The following is an 8,052-nucleotide window of genomic DNA, read 5'->3' as shown; positions in this document are numbered from 1 at the left end:
GGATTCTATTGAGTTCAAAAGTGGAACTGTTGTCTGTGTGTATGGGAAGATTCTTTTTTGATGGTAATTGCTGAAAGTGAGAAGAATTATCTGCAAAGTGACAAAAACAGAAATAAAAACACAATAACTGTAAAGGATTGTTGTAACCAGATTTAGATTATATCATATGCTAGGACATTTTTTTCAGTTCTACAATGGCTCCTATTGCTGCTTCAATTTAAAGAAGTAGTCAATTTATCTTTATTCAATATGGACTACCTAAAGCGGAACTAAACTTAAAAAAATATCCCGCTTACCTTTACTTCCACAGATCCCTCGATCCCACCAGTGCTTTCCTCCATTGAGTCTTGTGCCGTCCTGTAATCCACCTTTGTCCTGGGATAGAGGAAGCGCCGGGCACCGCCATCTTCCTATATGAAAATTATAGGTAAAGGTGACAACCATTTTCCATATTCCTGGAACTCCTCCTGCCAACACAGCAGGACGTAGCAAACAATTCAGCTGGCTTCTCAACAAGAGGACGATGCCACCCCTCTTGAATGTCCCTTAATCTCTTGCAATGGTGTTAAGTCCATTAATGAATAGGCATACTTGATCTGAATCTGATTTGAGTCTCCAAATCCAGAAGTAGTTTCTGAGCAATAGTTCTTGAGGATACTGTCAAGCTTCTTCTTGGGCCAAACATGTTATCCACCAATCTGAAACCCCTAATCTTTTGTATATAAGTAGAAATTAGATGTGCCATGTTCCACTTGCAATCCATCTCATCCTTTTCAGACGCACTTGACAATAAATCCAACGCTATGAGCACTGCTTTTCAGTTCAAATGGAAGACCAATACTACCTTGAGAAGAAATTTTTATCAGATAAAGCTGTGGGTGCAGTAAGTTTCTGTTGCTGTAAGAACCTAAAGTTTAGAAACTGGACTGGCCAACGTGATGGCTGTTAAAAACACTGTCTTACCGGTCAGCTTCCCTATTGAACACACTACAATCAGATAAAAAGGCGTAAGAGCTCTAATCACCAAGGGTAGGTCCCAGTCTGGAAAGAGGTCTGAAAGATGGTCTTATTTTACATAAACCCCTCATGAATTGACGATCAGTGCATTATCTGTCTAGTTGATCGCTGTTAGTGCTGTGGAGATGTGGACCTTGATTGCACTCTCTAGTCTCCAAAATTTGGGCTGGTGTAGGGTTTAGAGGTAAACCCCCCCCCTCTTGTGTCATCTGGGAAAATGTTTCACAACGCCTGAAATATGTCTTGTTGGTAGAGGATTTCCATGCCTTCAAATACTCCAAGCTAGAAGACTTTTCCTTTCGAAAGAAAAGCAGTCATCACCCACTGAGATAGATTGGGATGAAACTAGACCCCTTGTCTTAAACGAACCTTCCTCATGAGCAACCGTCACGGAGGGGCTGCTAGCATCTGGATCACCAAGTAGAACTAAGGTCTTTTTGGTGGTAGAACCACTATTGCAAACTTAGCCTCCCTTCTTATCTTCAGTAGTACTCTCAAAATTAGGGGGACAGGAGGAAACATGTAGCGCAGAGAAAACTCCAACTGGATCAGGAAAGGGTCCTGGGCTATCTCTCGTTGAAATTTGAACCTTGAGCAAAACATCGGAAGTTGTGTTGATTGGAGAAGCCAACAGATCAATTGCTGGCGTGCCCCACTTACAAAAGATTGGTTTGAGATATTGGGAGTTCAGAGCCTTGGAATGTGTCTGCTCAGAGAATCTACCAGCTTATTCTCTGTACCTTACTCATTACACAAACAGCTAAAATATCTAAAAGAACAAGAAAGACTTCAGAGCTAGAGAAAAAAACTATATGGGCAAAACAGGATCCTACCTGACATGATGTAAGAACAGAAGAGACCAGCCAGACCTGAATTCACAGGAAAATGGATTTAAATATAGCGCCAGGTACAGCTGAATTGGCCCATCGTTAGCCGACTAATGACTTTGTAGGAGATGCTTATCTGGCTACGGATCCTGTGCTGTGCATATCATATCATATATCATTTCATAATATCAAACAGTGTTTATTATAGTTCAGCAATGTTCAGCAATGAGAACAAAGAAATAGCGGCAGCCCCTGCTTCCCTTTAGCCGTGCAGCGTGGTGTAACTTTTTGGCATCCCCGGAGCACACTCTGAGGTTGTCCACAACTGAAGGGGATTTGAGAGAGTGATTAGTTTCTAACAATCCTGTGCTCTCATTGGCTGCTAGAGCTTTCTGCTCACAGTCCTTAGTGCCTGTTGTAGTGTTATGCTAGGCTGACCTGGTGAATTTAAAAGATTTCCTGTTATTATGTTGCCTGGACGAGCTTTTTCCTGGGACCTCGACTCTGCTTTTGTCTTGCCTTTGTAAACATCATCTGGTGAACTGATTTACCTCTGGCTCTGTATTCTGGACTTGTCTTTGCTGGAATTTTGGTACCACTTTATCTGTGGGCTCCTGGTCCTCTTACAGTACTTCACCAGACCCAATTCCCATGTCATGGGGACAACAGTATGCTTGGATAGGCTTGTTATAGGTGAAGAGTGTGGCGTTAGATTCGGGGACTGGTGTCTGGGGAGTACTGTTGCTGGACCAGGGCCTTACAGACCCTGACCCAGATCAGCCCCGACAGCCAACAGGATTGAGGAATAGGCCCATTCCTCTACTAAAGCCAGACCAACTACTGAGAAACAGAAAGGGCAAATCCAAGTTGGGGAATCCAAGAGTCAAAGAATAGTACAGTGAGGCTTTTAAGAATAAATAGTACTTACCCCCACTTCCAGTAGGGCTCTTTAAGCCTGTCTACAGCAAATCACCTTTACTCCCTCCAAAGCTTCAGTAGTTTTACTGATACTTGGACTTCTCCCCCAAGGAAAGTCTTATTCAGGGGAGGGATGGTGGGGAATGGATAGTCCCGGTTATCCATGGTTAACATTTTCAAAACTTGGATAGATGGTCCTGGAGGCCAAAAGAGGCAGAGGTACGCTGGCAGGAGGAGTTCCTATATTGCAGGAAAGGGATAGAAAATGTCCTTTCAGAAATCACTGTTCTAAGCCCGATCGCTGATCAACTGTCAAATTTAGTTTCCAGGTATACCCGGCAATTCCGGATTCCCTTGCTCGTGTCAGAAATAAATGGAGGCAGCGATCATCCTATACACCTGCTAGAGACACGATGGCTGCCTTCACCTGCAGCCCCTTTTCTCTTTGTCTTTTGGAATATCACATTTTTTGAATACCACTTTCATTGGATGTTTCCCCCCAGCATTAGAACGTCTCCAATAAGGACTATTTGATAAGAAACATCACCACTAGTGACATGTTTGCCTTTATTGGATCATCATTACTTGGATATATGGACTATTCTTTCCATATGTCTCTACCACCCCTGAGGAAGCCAAATGGTGAAGCACGCTGGGCCAGAGACAACAACGTAGTTTTTTCTTCATGAATTTTATTTATTTTCCTATACTGTGACGCAGCACCATTACTTTGTCTAGTGGCACTCTGGCCTTCAGCTTCTTTTTTGTCTATGTAAAATATGTCAAATGAATGATTTATTTGCCTTCCTCTCTTTCTATCTTTTGCTTTTCATACTCTTTACATTTCGTTACTTCTTTTATTCATTTCTACAACTCCTACTTTAATAACAGTGGTAGAACACAAAGTAAGCTGAACTGTCACAACATAGATCTGACTAAGGTTTAAACTACCCCTAGCAGAAATTAAAGCTAAAAAATATTAAACATTCCAATGGTTAAAATGCAGCATAAATGCAAAAAAGGCAGCATGTACAATAACTGATGCATAACTATTCCTATTACAGGTCCCAATCCGCCAATGCAACACTTTGTGGACAGACATCAAATAGAACTGATTGAAGACGTACACCCAGAAGAACCTGTTTTAGACTCAGAGTTGGAGGACTTTTAACCGTTGAGCAGTGCAACATTGTGAGCAGTAAGCCAACACCTCAGGAGAAGATGAGAGAGCTCCTCTGTTTTGTTAGAGGTTGGGGGAATAAGGACAAGGACACATTATTGTCTATTCTAGAGGAAACAAACAAGTCACTCATCAATAGATTAAGACTGTGAATTTGTTATAATGATCTGGAACTCGTGTATTAACGTGTGTATTAACGTGTATTAGGAGGTGCTACAGAATTGTGGAATAATAATTTCAAGGAGCCCTGGCAATGACAAGGAACCATGGGGGTCCCCCTACAATCTAGCACCCAGGATCTAGCTTATCTAGCACCCAGGATCTAGCTTAGTGATACCAGGCCTAAAGGATAAATATCCCTTTGCCTGGTGAGAAACTAGTATGCTAGTCTGTTATATAAGATCTGCTGCACTGCCTAAAAGTGTTTACACTCCTGTAAGTAAGTAAATGAGCTAAAGGTGCCTAAAGATATTGGAAAAAGTCCATCTTTTCCAGCCATTCATGGTCTGATCAAGAAATGTTTGTATTCCGAGACATGACCCCAACTGATATACCCTGGTGGCGCTTGCTTGGTCAAATTTGTATCAGCCGGGATATATCTCTGTTTCCCCAGCCAGCAAATTCATTTCCCTCTTCTAACTTCTCTGGTCATTTACTCATAAATCTTAGTGGCGCTATGATCATTATTCTTTATCCCACACAGTGAACTACCTCCGTATCTATACTCCGCCAACACAACTCAGTATAACTTAGTATGTTGTCTATTACTTCAAGTCAATCTGTTCATCCAGAGGAAGAAGTCACAACCAATGAACCTCAGGGGCGGAGTCTCAATCGTATAAACTAAAGGAAACATCCTGCAAAAGAGATCGAAGTTAGTGCATGTTATAAATACATAGGATTTACCTAAAGCCTATCTGCACTCCCATAATAAAGAGGCAGAGGTAGCAGTAAGTGAATTCTTATTTTCAAATAAAGCAGCAATACATTTCTCACCTTCCCAACCTATACACCAAGCTGTGGATATCACATTGTCCAGACTGCAGTTATTTTCTACAGATAGTATGGTGTTAGTGCAGGATTGTAAAGGGGTCCTAAAGTGCTAGAGACATAACAACAAATAATGTGATGGGACAAATCCTCAGAACAGAATTACATTTATTTTTTGGTTAAAAAATATGGAATGGGTACAATCCTTCTTTTTAATATGACAATCATCAGATCTCTATTATTGAATATATATATATAATTGTCTATACATTTTTTTTTACAAAAAAAGACCAATTTTTAAAAATATTTTGTATTTATTTTTTATAGGTTTATACATTTTACTCAATAAATAACTCAATTTACGAAATGTTTATTTACTTTTTGCCTTGTCTGTAAACTGGGAGGGGTCAGGGAAGGTAATTTTTGGCTGATGGGGGCAATTCAGTGTCAGTAGGTTCCATCTACTTTGTAATTTGTTGTTTGGTAAATGTTCTGCTATCTTTCTAGCTATTTATGTAGTTATTTAGCCGTAACCTTCATACATCCTTGCAGTAATTATCGCTGGAAATGATCACTAACGATGGTTTCCAGCAATGATTATTGCATGTGTATACATAGCCTAACACAGAGCTCTTCATTCTATGCTGGGGGTGGAAGATGTCCCATGGCGTTCTCCCCACAGGAACCAGCAAGTAGTCATTACCTGTTGATTGTTCACCAGGAGGAAGGAGAGCTGTACAGATACCAGAAGACAAATCTATCATCTGTACATAGCTTTGGACATAAATATTTGATTAAGGCCCATTTACCCACAGTCATCAGGATTTACATGACTTTGTCATCCCTGAGAGCTGGCATCTCAGTCTAGGAAGTAGATGGTGACTCCTGACGATGGCTCAACACGAATGGTGCTGTACTTCTGAGAAAAACAGATGACAGCATTGTCAGGGGAAATACGGTGATCTCTGTGAGTGATAATCAATTCCTGAAATTACATAGTATTTGTGTATCTAACAAATATATATCTGATGACAGGTTCACAAGGATATTGGGCTTATAGATTTGCACTGAAAGGAATTACATCAGTGGTCAGAATGGCTGGGCAGAATAAGGAAGAGGCCAATGGGTGTAGCAGAGGAGTGTCGATTACTGTGGGAGTGAAGGGTAAGATATATTTTACTTGTTCCATATCACCCCCCTACCAGGGCCGAATTACCCCTGGGCCACCTAGGTCTTGGCCTGGGGTGGCATGACCACTAGGGGGCTGCATTACAACATCCCCATTGGAACTGGAACCTTACACCGCTGTCCGACAAGATCTACAGTGAAAGTGATTAAACCGAAGTCACATACAATGCAAAGTAGGTAACAAAGTAGGTATCACTCTACTTTTTTCATTCCATTTTCCCTCTTTTTAACCCTCTCTCTCTCCCCACTCCCTCACCGTCTTTTTCTCTCTTCCCCCTTCTATCTCTACCTTGTGGGGCAGATTTATTAAAGCTCCCCAAGGCTGGAGATGATACACTTTTATCAGTGAAGCTGGATTGGCCGGTCAAACCTGGAATGGATCTGGTACAGGATTCAGAACATTTGTTAGCAAATTACTTTGAAGAAATCTTTTCCAGGTTTGCTGGATCACCTAGCTTCACTGATGAAAGTGAATCCTCTCTAGCCTTGGAGAGCTTTAATAAATCGGGCCCTTCATCTCTATCTCTCTCCCTACTTCCTCCCTCTCCCCCAGCCTTCTTCTCTCTATCTCCACTTGCCGCTCTCTCCTCACCGCTCTCTCTTCACTCTCCCTTTCTTTCTCTATCACTCTTTCTCTATTCTCTCTCTTTTTTTCTTCTTTCTTCTCATTCCTCTTTTTAACCTTTCCTTCTCCTTCTCTCTCTCCCTTATCCCTCTACATTTTTTATTTTCTATAAGCAATAACACAACCAGAATGAAGAATGAACAAAGTACAAGGCAATCATTTGGTTACCAACATGTTTTCAAGACTGATATAAGGTCCCATTCACAATGCTACACCTTTTTTTACTGTCATTCATAATTAACAAAAAATTATAATAAACAAAAATTTTCAATAAAAGGTCTGAAGAATAAATGTTGTCCGTTTTGCCACTGGCTTTCTGTCCTTTTCAGCACTCATGTTGCTTCTTTTTAAAGTGCGGTGGTCTAACATGAAAAGAACCAAAATTACCAAATGACATACTAACATTCTTTCTCCCTCCACAACCGCCCTTCTTCCTCACCCATCCTCGTTACCTATTATTACCCTAATATTGTTTTAGAATATTAAGTACAATTATGTTTTTTGGCTGTGCAATGTTGCATCTTATCTAGTATTGGTTTTTCTCTGTTCAGATCAGATGACTTTTTGCTTTTTGTTCCTTGAAACACAGAACTCCTCCAACTTGCTGTGGACTTTCTCTAAAATCTTGTCCTTCCTGGAATGGGGATTGATCAGCCTTCTTGCCATCGTAATCTACCCTGTCCAAGGTGTTGTTCCTGCTGGGTATTCCGGAAAGAAAGATTACACATTAATAAGGTTTTGGTCACGTGTGTGCTTATGTTTTAACTGACTTTCTGAGAACATTCTTTTGCTGAGAAAACTATTTAGGTAGGTGTGTGTGCTTTACCCGTTCCATTTCTTTGATTTGCATGTTTGCAGATATTTGTGTGCATCTGTTGTATGTATATTCTGTGTCCGAGTGGGTGGTTGATGTTCAACATGGTAATCAATTTTCTTTTCTTTACAGTAAAATAACTGTGATGTTGTTGGGTTAGCACAAATTATATTCGTGGCATAACAGATGCTTTCATTGAGCTCTAGAGATCCCACCCATGTCTGTGGAGAAGTCTTGGAAGTACTACAATCAGCATCTGAAAATGATGCAGTGGTGGAGCTGTCAATCAAGCTGCCAACATTAATTATGTGAAGCACGGAATACAGAATTCTTTTTATGTTACAAAAAATGTGTTTTGGGGATAATTTCTTCATTTAGTAGGAAACATTGGCATACACCTAAGCCTACCATTAAGGTCTTTCCAACCCAATCACAAGGCTGTAAATGTCAAGAAGCAACCACAGGCATTGAATGACCCGAACATATGCCTACA

Source organism: Pyxicephalus adspersus, chromosome 5 (genome assembly GCF_032062135.1).
Source record: "Pyxicephalus adspersus chromosome 5, UCB_Pads_2.0, whole genome shotgun sequence".
Taxonomy (NCBI): domain Eukaryota; kingdom Metazoa; phylum Chordata; class Amphibia; order Anura; family Pyxicephalidae; genus Pyxicephalus; species Pyxicephalus adspersus.
Note: the sequence above shows the minus strand (reverse complement) of the source record.